Source organism: Oncorhynchus gorbuscha, linkage group LG01, assembly GCF_021184085.1.
Source record: "Oncorhynchus gorbuscha isolate QuinsamMale2020 ecotype Even-year linkage group LG01, OgorEven_v1.0, whole genome shotgun sequence".
NCBI lineage: Eukaryota > Metazoa > Chordata > Actinopteri > Salmoniformes > Salmonidae > Oncorhynchus > Oncorhynchus gorbuscha.
Genome location: NC_060173.1, coordinates 109172528 through 109188289, shown reverse-complemented (window position 1 = coordinate 109188289; position 15762 = coordinate 109172528). Strand labels below are relative to the sequence as shown.

The window sequence follows — 15762 nt, the reverse complement described above, 5'->3', positions numbered from 1 at the left end:
AAACCTGTAAACAAATTTGTGCACAACATTTGAGAGATGTATGTTTTGTGGTATGGAACATTACTGTTTTTTTTTATTCCAGCTCAAGAAACCAACACTTAACGTGTTGCGTTTATATTTTTGTTCAGTGTTGTAGCATTATAATAGTGTTGTCTCTTGCAGATGTAGGATCATCATCACTCTTTTGTTATTGATAATTTTTTCTGCAAAGCAGGAAATGCAAACTTCTAATGTATTTGACTTTCTAAAAGGCTTCTAAAGTGTGTAATTTCCACTTTGACATGTCAGACTTGATTTTCCCTAACGAAAAATGTATCAACTCCTACAAAAATGTCCATTCATTATAATCCTGTAACGCTCTTCTTCCTCCTCTGACGAGGAGTAGCAAGGATCAGACCAACGTGCAATGTGGTAAGTGTCCATAATAATATATTTAATAAATCAACAGAACACTGAACAAAATAACAAAAGTACAAACAAACAACCGAAACATATCGGCAGCAATGGTAGAAATATCAGCGATGGCATCGTATACTGAAGAGAACAAGGAACAGACACAGGAAGAGGAAGAGCATCCAGCGCAGTACTCTCCATACTTTCCACACCGGATCATCTTGATCCAACGACACTGTCACACTGTAGATATAGAGTCAGCTGAGGGTAAACCACATTGAAATGTAACAAACGAAGAGTAATCTAGCCACTTATAGTTAAGCAGGTCTGTGCAACTTTCAGGGCTGCCCAACTCCGGTCCTGGAGGGCCGAAAATACTTCTGCTTTTTGTTTCTACCTGATTAGAAGGAGAGGATGAAAACCAGAAGTGTTCCTGCTCTCAGTGATCGGATTTGGACAGCCCTGATATAGTTAGTTTGTGCATTCTGCTGTTTTAGATTATTAAGTGGACATCCCCCCCCCCCCGTTCATATGTACATTATGCAGAAACAGCAGTGTCGACAATTTACAATAATTTGGGTAGCCTTATTTACTAAGCTATGTTTACCTTGTTGAATTGCTTGTAGCAGATATGAGACCTGTTGTTTGAGTCATACAAGGTGTGGACCGTGGTGTTGTCAACGTTGTTGGGGAAGTTGAGGTCTCGTTGAACTGTTTTGTGGTTTCTGTTTTGAGCCGAGATACAAGCCCTGCAGGAAACAGCAACTCACACAGCAACTCATAATGGACATAGCATAAAAAGTAATGTTATGAAACACAGGTTTCTTTAGAAACATTTGTAAGCCCTGATTTCACTAATAGCAATTGATCAGTGGTATATGCAATGTTATATTAAATTCCTCAGAGAAAAATAAAAACTGTAAGCGACAACTTCAGCTACATACAGTACTTACACTCGGAGACAGTCAGCTGAAGACGAAATGCCAAAGTTCTGCTGGCTCTTTCAATTGCACACCAGTACCAGCCACTGTCCTCAGCTGTTGCTCCTTTCATACTGACTGTGAATAACCCAAGGTTTTTATCATCCAATATCTGAACATCACTGGTCAGATGTTTCGGTTGATCAGATCAAATGATAACTGTGCAGAAATACCAGTGATAACCCCTGCACCAGAATTTGACCTTGTCCCTGTTGAACTGGTGATACTGGCAGGTGACGTGGACTGTTTCACCAACTGCACTCTTCACCTCTGAGGGTCCGGAGAGGGATGAGACTGCTAAAGGAAATCACAAACAAACACATGCATTAAACAATGTGTCTTCATTTAACAGTGATTAAACATGTATAGTCAATGATTTAAAACAACATACCTTTTAGTAAAGATAAGATGATGAGATTGATCCAAATCTTGGTAGTCATCTTCAACTCAATCTTTATCTGAAATCTATGACTTTAAAGGTTATGGAAATGGCAACTCTTTGTGGTGACTGGTGAAAGAGTCCTCTGCATTCAGACTGGGCTGTGAGGTCCACCCCTTCCTGTACCTGCTCTCTCTGGCTATTGGGCAGTTCCACACCAGGATACCCAAAATATTTTTGCGCCTTCTCAGGTTGTTCTGGCATTTCAAAAATAGAAACTTCATTGGGTGGAAGGATGTTGACATGTATTATACAATTGTATCACATACAATATTTGAGGAAATCATTTTGAAAGTGGCCATTTTAGGCCCTTTTTAGACCTATACATGCCTCCTGTAAGACCTTATGGTCTGTGAAACATATATGATACAGACATCATTGTGCTGTCATCAGAATGAATGAGAACAGAACAAACCAGTGGAACAGGATAATGGCTCTATCGTAAACTCCCCCTCTGACCGTTCCTGATGATCTTGGAACAGAGGAGACAGCCCAGGTTCACCTAGAATCCTACCCTAGCTGCAGATTTTCTTTTCAAAAACGTTCTGGAGATTTGTACTTACATAAGGTCATTGTTTGTTTGGAGCTGGTGGGGGTTCTTCAATAACATTCTTCCAGTTAGAATACCCAGCTTGGGTGAAGGCCTTGTTTGCATTAGCATTGGACCCAACACTGAACTTTCGACATGGGAAACAAAATGCTGCATCTGCAGTAACTGAGAATTCCAGCCACTCTCTTCCTATGAACCAGATCAAATCAAATCAAAATGTATTTCTCACATGCGCCAAATACAACAGGTGTAGGACTTACCCTGAATTCTTACTTATAAGCCCTTAACCAACAATGCAGTTCAAGAAATAGAGTTCCGAAAATATTTACTAAATACACTAAAGTGAAAACAATCTAAATACAATACAACACAAGAAAATGACATAACAATAACAAGGCTATGTACAGGGGATACCAGTTCCGAATCAATGAGCCAGGGTACAGCTTAGTCAAAGTTATTTGTAAAGTGACTATGCCTGGGGTGGGGGGTCAATGTGGCCCTAGACTTGGCGCTCCGGTACCACGTGCGGTAGCAGAAATAACAGTCTATGACTTGGGTGACTGGAGTCTTTGACAATTTTTTTGGGCCTTCCTCTGACACGGCCTAGGACATAGGTCCTGGGTGGCAGGAAGCTAGGCCCCAGTGATTTACTGGGCTGTATGCATTACCCTCTGTAATGCATTACAGTCAGATGCAGAGAGGTTCCATACCAGGCGGTGATGCAACCGGTCAGGATGCTCTCAATGGTGCAGCTGTAGAACTTTTTGACGATCTGGGGACACATGCCAAATCTTTTCAGTCTCCTGAGGGGGAAAAGGGGGGGGGGTGTTGTGTCCTCTTCACAACTGTCTTGGTGTGTTTGGACCATGATAGTTTGTTGGTGATGAGGACACAGAGGAGCCCCAGTGTTGAGGATCAGAGTGGCAGTGGATGTGTGTGGATATTTTGTTGCCTAACCTGACCACCTGGATGCGGCCCGTCAGGAAGTCCTGGATCAAGTTGCAGAGTGTTTAGTCCCAGGGTCCTTAACTTAGTGATGAGCTTTGTGGGCACAGTGGTGTTGAATGCTGAGCTGTAGTCAACAAACAGCATTTTCACATAGGTGTTCCTTTTGTCCATGTGGGAAAGGGCAGTATGGAATGCATTTGAGATTGTATCATCTGTGGATCTGTTGGGGCGGTAAGCGAATTGGAGTTGGTCTAGGGTTTCCGGCATGATGGTGTTGTTGTGAGCCCCGACCAGCCTTTTAAAGCACTGCATGGCTACCGGTGTGAGTGCTACATGGCAGCAATCATTTAGGCAGGTTACCTTCACTTTGTTGGACACATGGACTATGGTGACCTGTTTGAAACATGTTGGTATTACAGACTTGGTCAGGGAGAGGTTGAAAATGTCAGTGAAGACACTTGCCAGTTGAGTACACATCCTGGTAATCCATCTGGCACCACGGCTTTGTGAATGTTGACCTGTTTAAAGGTCTTGCTCACATTGGCTATGGAGAGCGTGATCACACAGTCGTACGGAACAGCTCGTGCTCTCATGCATGCTTCAGTGTTGCTTGCCTCGAAACTAGCATAAAAGGCATTGAAATCGTCTGGTAGGCTTGCGTCACTGGGCAGCTCACGGCTGGGTTTCCCTTTGTATTCTGTCATATTTTTCAAGCCCTTCTACATTGAACGAGTGTCAAAGCTGGTGTACTAGGATTCAATCTTGTTCTTGTATTGAAGCTTTGGCTGTTTTATGGTTCGTCTGAGGGCAGAGCAGGATTTCTTATAAGTGTCCGGAATAGTGTCCCGATCCTTGAAAGCGGCAGCTCCAGCTCCAGCTCGGTGCAGATGTTGCCTGTAATTCATGGCTTCTTTTTGGGAAATGTACATGTGGTCACTGTAGTGACGACGTTGTTGATGCACTTATTGATGAAGCCAGTGACGGAGGTGGTATACTCCTTAAGAATCCTGGAACATACTCTTGTTAGTGCTAGCAAAACAGTTTTGTGGCGTAGCATCCGCGTCATCTGACCACTTCCGTATTGAATGAGTCACTAGTACTTCCTGCTTTTGTTTTTGCTTGTAAGCAGGAATCAGGAGGATAGAATTATGGTCAGATTTGCCAAATGGAGGGCGAGGTACAGCTTTGTATGTGTCTCTGTGTGTGCTATTAAATGAAAGTTTTTAGACAGAAAATCTGCGGCTAGGTAGGATTCTAGGCTAACCTGGGCTGGCTCCTCTGTTCCAAGATCATCAGGAACTGTTGGAGGTGGAGGTGGAGGTTGCTGTGGAGCCATACGCTGCCAGGATATTTCAGAATTATATTTCAGAATCAAGACATTCTCCATAGACATACTCCATATGTAAGAGCACACTATAAGGAGTATAATTACATCAAGATGTAGGAAAAATGGCCACTTTCATCAACGCATTTTTTTGATCGAAATGCAAAAAACATGTCAAACATCGTTCCTCCCAATGAAGTTTCTATGCGAGAATTTCCAGAACAATAGGAGATACCAAAAATATTTTTGGGCTATCATGGTGTGGAATCACCCTATTCTCAGAAACCAAAACACAGAGAGGAATTCATAGCAGAAACTGGGGGGCAGACGGATCTTTTGCCCATTTAAAATGATTAACACTGTTAAGATTATAAAACTGATTAATACTGTGTCCCAGGGGACAGAGAGCTCATGTCCATTGAAACTGATTAAGAACGTGCCCCAGGGGACAGACAGAGCTCATTCCCATTTAAATGGATAAAGAACGTGCCTCAGGGGACAGACAGTGCTCATGTCCATTGAAACTGATTAAGAACGTGCCCAAGGGGAGAGACAGTGCTAATGTCCATTGAAACTGATTAAGAGTGTTATACTGTACTCTACATCATCGACTGCATCCTTATGTAACACATGTATCACTAGCCACTTTAACTATGCCACTTTGTTTACTTTGTCTACACACTCATCTCATATGTATATACTGTACTCGATACCATCTACTGTATGCTGCTCTGTACCATCACTCATTCATATATCCTTATGTACACGTTCCTTATCCCCTTACACTGTGTATAAGACAGTAGTTTTGGAATTGTTAGTTAGATTACTTGTTGGTTATCACTGCATTGTCGGAACTAGAAGCACAAGCATTTCGCTACACTCGCATTAACATCTGCTAACCATGTGTATGTGACAAATAAAATTTGATTTGATTTGATTTGACTATTGAAACTGATTAAGACTGTGTTGAAACAGATTAAGACTGTGTTGAAACAGATTAAGACTGTGTTGAAACAGATTAAGACTGTGTTGAAACAGATTAAGACTGTGTTGAAACTGATTAAGACTGTGTTGAAACAGATTAAGACTGTGTTGAAACAGATTAAGACTGTGTTGAAACAGATTAAGACTGTGTTGAAACAGATTAAGACTGTGTTGAAACAGATTAAGACTGTGTTGAAACAGATTAAGACTGTGTTGAAACAGATTAAGACTGTGTTGAAACAGATTAAGACTGTGTTGAAACAGATTACGACTGTGGCCAATCAATTTGTATCCCTTTTTGTTATGAACATCAAATCAAACTTAATTTGTCACATGCGCCAAATACAACAGGTGTAGTAGACCTTATCGTGAAATGTTCACTTACCAGCCCTTAATTAATTAACCAACAATGCAGTTTAATGAAAATAGAGTTAAGAAATTATTCACGAAATAAACTAAAGTTAAAAAATTAAACAAAAGATAAAGATAAAAAGAGAAGATAGAGTTAAGAAAGTATTTATGAAATAAACTAAAGTTAAAAATAAAATAAAAAGTAACACCATAAAATAACAATACCAAGTCAATGTGCCGGGTACAGGTTAGTCGAGTTAATTTGTACATGTAGGTAGGGATAAAGGGACTATGCATAGATAATAATCATCGAGGTATACAATACATATAGTTCATTGTGCATGGGATTAATTCATGGGTTTAATTCATGGGATTAATGCATAGGATTAATTCATGGGATTCATGGGATTGATTAATGGGATTCATTCACAGATTTTCCATTCGCCAATCAGTGTCCCCTCAAAACAAATACACCAGCAAGCATGATGCCTCTTGGGGGACATAACATACGGAGGAGGAGAGAATTGATAGGGCAAAGTGCATATCACCATACTCATATCAAAATATGATGTAAATGATCCATTCATTTATAAATGTTACCTTGGACTGCTAATGTGTGATAATAATGCTCAGGCTAAAGCAAAACGAAGATGGCAAAGTATGGACAGGTCTCGCTCTGAGAATATTAAAGATCTGCTTGGCTTAGTCTATGCAACATTAACATATTGCAGGTGGCAAGGTATCAGAATTGAGATGTCCTTAGGCAGCCAAAACACACATTAATTCTGTAACGACCCGCCACACTGGAGTGAACATCATCATTATTGGTCAGGTGAGGCAGAGTTATCTGTTCCAAAGCGCCTAACGACTTTTTAAGCCTCTTTGGAGGGATGACAATGACTTTCATTAATCCATCCAAGGCCAGTGTTGCTTGCTATAGGATTTGATATGGGTGAGGATCTACTCTGATTTGAAAGAAAACGTTGTTTCATTCAAATTGTTTTACACACGTAAATAATGGCTTTAATCTTACTCTGTTCTATTCACAAAGGGCCTGATTCAGACTTAGGAAATGTACACCTTTACTACGCACTGTAGTTGGTATTTAGACTTACCTTATGCAGGTGTGCAGCGGGATTTGCAGGCTTGGTTCCCTTTACACGTGCTGAATACATTTAATTAAACCGTTGAAAACCCTCCCACTTGCTGGCATACAGATTTTCTCATGGAGTTTGCATTCAGTAGGGTTTTCAATACATTTATCTTAAGCCATCCCTTTAAATACGGTTTACCTTTAATTCGCATTTTGTTGACAGACTAGAATACATCGAGAGACTGGGTTCAGAAAATAGGGATCAACAAAAGAAAGCTATGTAAATATATGCATATTTGTCTCAGTTTCAGCACCAACTGTTAGACTATACTTTGATCTTGGAGGTTATTTAGGAATATTTTAGGGTTAGGAAAGTATGTATGAATCATAGAAAACAGGTACATATGGTCTGAGTTCCATCACGATTCAAATAGGCTACATCTTCCAAATTATTGCACAGTGTAAGTCTAATATGATCCACTATAGCTAGCAACCCTCATTAACAACTACACAGAAAGGTACACAGAATGGAATGGATGTCCGGGATTTCCTCCTCTCATCTGAAGAGGAGAGGCGAGAAGGATCGGAGGACCAATATGCGGCGTGGTAAGTGTCCATGGTTCTTTTAATAAGAAAATCTCAACATGAACACAACTACAAAACAAGACACGTGAAAACCCAAAACAGTCCCGTGTGGCACAAACACTGCCACAGGAAACAATCACCCACAAAATACCCAAAGAATATGGCTGCCTAAATATGGTTCCCAATCAGAGACAACGATAAACACCTGCCTCTGATTGAGAACCACTCTAGGCAACCATAGACTTACCTAGACAACTAAACTGAACACAACCCCATTAATCTAATAAACCCCTAGAGAAGATGAAACACAATAAATCACCCATGTCACACCATGGCCTAACCAAAATAATAAAGAAAACAAAGATAACTAAGGCCAGGGCGTGACAATGGAATTAAAATATGCAAAATGTAGGCTACAAATGGAAGGAAACTAACACTAAAATGACAGTTTAAAAAATGATGTGGGTATTATTGCTGACAGTGGCTCCATATAGTGGCTATTATTTAACATGATCCAAATTGTGAAATAAAATGGGAAAGCCCGGGTCTCCAAATTTCATCACTGCAATTTATGAGTGCATATAATAACAATTCAGAATAATGCCACAGATATTTATAGACTCCAGCTTCTTCAGGCGAGGCGTCCCGATAGCTGGACAAGATCCGGTGAAACTGGAGGGCGCACAGTTCAAATAAATAATCATAAAAATTATGGATATTAAACATTTAGGTACATACACGTGTCTTATATTGGCTGAAAGCTTAACTTCTTGTTAATCTAACTGCACTGTCCCATTTACAGTGGCTATTACAGCTAAAACATGCCATGTGATTGTTTGAGGACTGCGCCCCACCTCAAAATATTTTTCAACCGGCACAGGTTTCAAAAATTCACAAATATTCACAAATATTCACATACTTTTTGAAAATCTTCATCTGATTTGTCATCCAAAGGGTCCCAACTTTAACATGCGTTTTGTTAGATAAAATTCTTCTTTATATCCCAAAAAGTCTGTTTAGTTGGCGCCATCGATTTGAGTAATACACTCGTTCAACATGCCGCGATAGAGATCTACTCCTAAACATTGTTTCAAAAAGTCTACATATGTTTCTATTCAATCCTCAGATACTGTAAAATGGAATCAAACTATAATATTTCATACGAAAAGAAGTATGTTCAATAGGAAGCCAATATTAGCAGGTGCGCATTGTCTTCTCGCTCCTGTCTCAGCCTCCAGTATTTATGCTGCAGTAGTTTGCATAGGGGCCTAGGGTCCGTTTGTTATACGTGGAGTACTTCACCTATCCGGTGTCCTGTGTGAATTTAAGTATGCTCTCTATAATTCTCTCTTTCTCTCTTTCTTTCTCTCTCTCAGAGGACCTGAGCCCTAGGACCATGCCTCAGGTCTACCTGACATGATGACTCCTTGCTGTCCCCAGTCCACCTGGCCGTGCTGCTGCTCCAGTTTCAACTGTTCTGCCTGTGATTATTATTATTTGACCATGCTGGTCATCTATGAACACATCTTGGCCATGTTCTGTTATAATCTCCAACCGGCACAGCCAGAAGAGGACTGGCCACCCCACATAGCCTGGTTCCTCTCTAGGTTTCTTCCTAGGTTTTGGCCTTTCTAGGGAGTTCTTCCTAGCCACCGTGCTTCTACATCTGCATTGCATGCTGTTTGGGGTTTTAGGCTGGGTTTCTGTACAGCACTTTGAGATATCAGCTGAGGTACGAAGGGCTATATAAATACATTTGATTTGATTTGATTCGATTCATGATGCGCGCACGCACAAATTTCCAAGCAGGTGTCCTTGTGCTAAAAATCGTATTCCTTACTCGCTTTGGAAGAAACAAGCCTTAAACCTTGAACAAAGACTACTGACACCCAGTGGAAGCCATAGGAATAGCAGATTCTAGATTACTTAATACTTACAGTAGATGTTGACTTGTAAAAAATTCAAAGCAGTATAGGCAGCATACATGGTTAATATTTGCCAATTCTTAATCTTCCAAAGTGGAAGACTGTCCTTCTCTCACAGCAAAAATTATTTCTGAGGCCATCTGAGCTGAGATTCATTTTGCCTGATTGATTGTGGTAAGGAGCCACACATGCAAAGCTATTTATTTGTTGTGTCCCTCCCCCAATTTGCACGTGGCTGGGGTAGAGTGTGGGAAAATACTGAATTTTTTACAATGTATAAAAATAATGTATCTAAAGAATGTATTGTAATAACATTGTACAGGTTCCCGCAACGTAGTTTCACAGACTACAAAGAGTAAAGACTGTGAGAAAAGCAGAAGACAGGCAGATAGGCAGGGGGATAGACAGATTCTTGATGCTATTTTGAAACAGCAGGCTCAGGAAGGAGGAAGACAGAGTGAAGGCACACAGCAAACCTTTTTGTTTCACTTTTACTTGTTTTTACCTACACACACACTTTTCCACACTATTTTTACCCTCGGGTCCGAACACCACATATGTCATATAAATGTGTTCTTTTACATGTTCTTCACAGAAAATCAGCCAAGGTTGAAAAATAATTCAATGTGGCATTTTTCAATTAGTAAACATTGAATATGGGTCCCACAGACCCAAACACCACACAAAGTTTAACTGGAGAAAAAGGTCTGCAATACATGTCATGTTGATATGATTTTCAGCTTGCTTTCATATCACTGGTTTCAATTTCTCTCCAGGGATCAAAAATAAAAAATCATCTAAAACAATTGCTATGTGTATTTACAATCCCTTTACGCATTTACTAATTTACCAAGCTCTTATCATTAGCTCTTATCGATTCATAAATTACAGTGCATGGAGATTATATCAGAGAAAAGAAAGAGGATGCTTTTTCCACTTGAAACTGGCAGGTATTATTCAACCTCATTCATGGTTTCCTCACACGTAAACCTGGTGGAATTATTAGGGAATTTAGTTAAGGGCAGAATATGACATTCACTATATATACAAAAGTATGTGGACACCCTTTCAAATTAGTGTATTCGGCTATTTCAACCGCATCCAATGCTGACAGGTGTATAAAATCGAGCACACAGCCATGTAATCTCCATAGACAAATATTGGCAGTAGAATGGCCTTACTGAAGATTTCAGTGACTTTCAATTCGGCATAGGATGCCACCTTTCCAACAAGTAATTTGGTCAAATTTCGGTCCTGCTAGAGCTGCCCCAGTGAACTGTGTGTTGTTATTGTGAAGTGAAAATTCCTAGGGGAAACAACGGCTCAGCCGGCGAAATGGTTAACTTCGAAGTGGTAAACTCACAGATTGGGACCGCCGAGTTCTGAAGCACGTAGCGTGTAAAAATCATCTTTCCTCGATTGCAAAACTCACTACTGAGTTCCAAACTGCCTCTAGAAGCTACGTCAGCACAAGAACTGTTCGTCAGGAGCTACATGAAATGGGGTTCCATGGCCGAGCAGCCACACACAAGCCTAAGATCACCATGAGCAATGCCAAGCGTCGACTGGAGCAGTGAAAACGTGTTCACTGGAGTGATGAATCACGCTTCACCAGCTGACGTCAGACAGATGAATCTGGGTTTGGCAGATGCCAGTAGAACAGGCAATGCATAGCTGCCGCAATGCATAGCGCCAACTGTAAAGTTTGGTGGAGCAGGAATAATGGTCTGGGCTATATTTCATGGTTCTGGCTAGGCCCCTTAGTTCCAGTGAAAGGAAATCTTAACGCTACAGCAAACAATGACATTCTAGATGATTCTGAGCTTCCAACAGTTTGGGGAAGGCCCTTACCTATTTCAGCATGACAATGCCCCTGTGCACAAAGCAAGGTCCATATAGAAATGATTTTTCGAGATTGTTGTGGAAGAACTTGACTGGCTTGCACAAAGCCCTAATCTCAACCCCATTAAACATCTTTGGAATATATTGGAACCCTGACTGCGAGCCAGATCTAATCGCCCAACGTCAGTACCCAACCTCATTAACACTTTTGTTGCTGCAAGTCCCTGCAGCAATTGTTCCAACATCTACTGGAAAGCCTTCCCAGGTAAGTGGAGGCTGTTATAGCAGTGAAGTGGGGACGAACTCAATATTCATGCCCATTCGTGTTAGTGGCTAAGCATGACTCCTACACCATCATTAAGTTTGCTGACAACACAACAATGGTAGGCCTGATGACCGACAATGATGAGACAGCTCATAGGGAGGAGGTCAGAGACCTGGCAGTGTGGTGCCAGGACAACAACCTCTGCCTTAACGTGAGCAAGACAAAGGAGATGATCTTGGACTACAGGAAAAGGTGGGGCGAACACGCCACCATTCACATCGACGGAGCTGTAGTGGAGCACGGTCGAGAGTTTCAAGTTCCTTAGAGTTGACATCACCAACAAACTATCATGGTCCAAACACACCAAGACAGTCGTGAAGAGGACACGACAGCACCTTTTGGCCCTCAAGAGACTGAAAAGATTTGTCATGGGTCCCCAGGTCCTCAAAACCTTCTACAGCTGCACCATCGAGAGCATCCTGATCTGTTGCATCACCGCCTGGTATGGCAAATGCTCAGCATCTAACCTGTTCTCTCTGCTACCACACGGCATGTGGTACTGGAGCGCCAAGTCCAGGTCCAAAAGGCTTCTTAACAGCTTCCACCCCATAGCCATAAGACTGCTGAACAGCTAATCAAATGGTAACCTGGACTATTTACATTCACATCACCTCCCTTTGTGTTTACACTGCTACTACTTACTGTTTATTATCTGTGCATTGTTACTTTACCCCTACCTACATGTACAAATGACCTCGACTAACCTGTACCCCCACACATTGGTATTGCTAATGGAAATGAATATACATGAGTAATAGGACTATGGTGATTCCAGTATTGCAAAAAATAAATTCATTGCAAAAATGTAAACACAAAGCAGACCAAACTCTTTGGTCCTTTACAAACCTGCTGTATGTAAAGTATGTGTGTTCTATAGCATGGAAAAAAATATTTGTGACTCTCGATGAAAACATAATGATGTTTCTTTCCACCATTCTTTTCCTAAATAAGTTAAATCTGCTTTGTTTTTTGTTTCCTTGCCATGATAGTAACAAGTATCTCCATACTGGTATTGTCCAGACACTAACGCATAATGTCGCTCTATTTCCATTTCAATGTGGTGTATGTCTGATCATGCAGCGACTGTTCTGAACTGGTGTGGCTCATGTGAGCATTCTAGTCATCGCTCTCTCCCACATCAGAATTTACAGTCTCCGCAGATCCAGTGTCAGATAAGCCAGATGGTAGACTGTATCCTCATGGTATACTGGATATATTTATATTGTTCCCTGAATTCATATGTGGGAAAAAAGACTGCAGTGAGCCTGGGATGTGAGCAACCTTATATCGATCAGTTAGCACTGTGAGCAACCATATACCTTATGATCGTTCTGTTGATGATCAATACAATATTCCTTTCAAGTCTTTGAGAAAATGTTCACTTGTATGGAGTGAAAAAACTGGGCTTTAAATCTATAAAACAGTTTCCCAGTTACCAAACATTTCTGATCACAAACCACAGTCAAGATGGCTTCCCTCTTCGTTTCCATTTTACTCAAACTAAGAAGTGACCTCACACCAGGAAGTGTGCGAGGAGTCCAGCCCACCTACACTCTTAGAAAAAAGCTTATGGGCTGTCCCCATAGGAGAACCCATTTTTGGTTCCAGGTAGAACACTTTTGAACATCTGTGGAAAGGGTTCCATGCAGAACCATCTGTGGAAAGGGTTCTATATTGAACCCAAAAAGGTTCTATCTGGAACCAAAATGGTTCTACCTGGAACCAAATGGGTTCTTCAAAGGGTTCTCCTATTGGGACAGCCGAAGGACCCTTTAATGTTCAAGATAACACCTTTTTTTCAAAGGGTCTCTCAAGGAACCTTCATAAATTTATATGAACTTATTAAATAATAAATTCAGGGTTTCCACAATCGGCAAATAATTTACTTAAATATATATAATTTGTCTTCAATGACTGATGTTAACATCTGTTGCTTCTGTTTTGTTTCTTGAAGTTGAATTTTATATGTAGGGTCAGGTTTCCTTGTTGTGATGCTTCCACTGACCTGCACATGAAGGTTATCTGTCTATGTCCACATTTGCTGAGTAATGACTGTATGAGGAATGATAATGCTGGAAGGAACAAATTAATTAATCAATTTCTCATTAGAAATGCCAGGCATGTGTAGTTACAGTATCAAAAGGCCACTCATACTTCTGGATGTCTTTTTTGTCACACTTCATTACAGTTCCATTTAGTCTAATTATAAGACATGAATCTTGATAATTGTTTCCATTGTTGTGGTTCATTAGGCTTTGTTATAACCAGTCTTGTTAGCCGAGCTTGAGCTTCCACTTATTTTGATCATTGGATGAATTCTGCTGCTTGACACTGTCTTACAGTACCAAAACATCTTTGCCCTTCAAAATGGTATTTTCAAGAAGATAGTAATTTCACCAATTGCAATTGAACATACTGTAAACAGGTTATAGTTCATGTTCACGTTTCAGAAAAGATTCTGGTATCAGACCATAGCTAATAGTATGTCTGAGAAATGCTCGACCAGGGGTTCAAGTAACAGCTCGCCAGAAAAGAGACCTTCTGTCCTCATTAAAACACGTCTCAACCACCTTGTCTCCTGGACAGGAAGTGAAATTGATAATAATAGCATCACTTACTTGGTAAGGGGCCATTTACAGTATATTTGACATTTGACCCAAGTATCATACTGTCCATGATGTAAAGGGCCAGTTGGCTTACAGTTGAAATCGGAAGTTTACATACACTTTGGTTGGAGTCATTAAAACTTGTTTTTCAACCACTCCACAAATGTCTTGTTTAATCAAACTATTTTTGGCAAGTCAGTTAGGGCATCTACTTTGTGCATGACACAAGTAATTTTTCCAACAGTTGTTTACAGACAGATTATTTCACTTACAATTCACTGTATCACAATTCCAGTGGGTCAGAAGTTTACAACATCTCAAGACATCAGTCAGGAAGTTAAAGCTTGGTTACAAATGGGTCTTCCAAATGGACAATGACCCCAAGCATACTTCCAAAGTTGTGGCAAAATGACTGAAGGACAACAAAGTCAAGGTATTGGAGTGGTCATCACACAGCCCTGACCTAAATCCTATAGAAGATTTGTGGGCAGAACTGAAAAAGCATGTGCGAGCAAGGAGGCCTACAAACCTGACTCAGTTACACCAGCTCTGTCAGGAGGAATGGGCCAAAATTCACCCAGCTTATTGTGGGAAGCTTGTGGAAGGCTACCCAAAACGTTTGACCCAAGTTAAACAATTTAAAGGCAATGCTACCAAATACTAATTGAGCGTATGTAAACTTCTGACCCACTGGGAATGTGATAAATGAAATAAAAGCTGAAATAAATCATTCTCTCTGCTTTTATTCTGACATGTCACATTCTTAAAATAAAGTGGTGATCCTAACTGACCTAAGACAGGGAAAGTTTACTAGGACTAAATGTCAGGGAGTTTACTAGGACTAAATGTCAGGGAGTTTACTAGGACTAAATGTCAGGGATTGTGAAAAACTGAGTTGAAATGTATTGAAAAAGTATGTTTTCTGTTTCTGTTCTATTTCTGTTTTCTTTAGTGTAATATTCTGTTTTCTTTCTGTTTTCTTTAGTGTAATATTCTGGTTTCTTTCTGTTTTCTTTAGTGTAATATTCTGGTTTCATTCTGTTTTCTTTAGTGTAATATTCTGGTTTCTTTTTGTTTTCTTTAGTGTAATATTCTGTTTTCACAAAATATGTGAGGAAACAATAGCTAGTTTTATTTAGTCAGCCCTTTTTCAGTTTGTACTTTCTCCCTCTTTGTTTGAGAAGAGAGTAAAGAGAATGTTGTGAGTTCACTCTGCCGACGGCTCGGCTATAAAAAGTCTCAATGCAGAGAGAGGGTGACTCACAGCGAGGTGCAGTGCCATCACATTGTTGTGGGTATAATTTAGAGGGGGCTAAGCTCCCCACTGGGAATTTTAAATGAAAGCCAGCTGACACTGACAACTTAGGTTTCGTCTTCATAATTGAATCTCACTTTTCACTGACACAAAATGAAAGAA

The 15762-nt window shown here is 40.4% G+C and overlaps 1 pseudogene; it reads right to left on the bottom strand.

Annotated features, from left to right (window-relative positions):
• Positions 1 to 418: 418 nt before the first annotated feature.
• LOC124030467 lies at positions 419 to 1898 on the bottom strand (annotated as a pseudogene).
• Positions 1899 to 15762: the final 13864 nt, after the last annotated feature.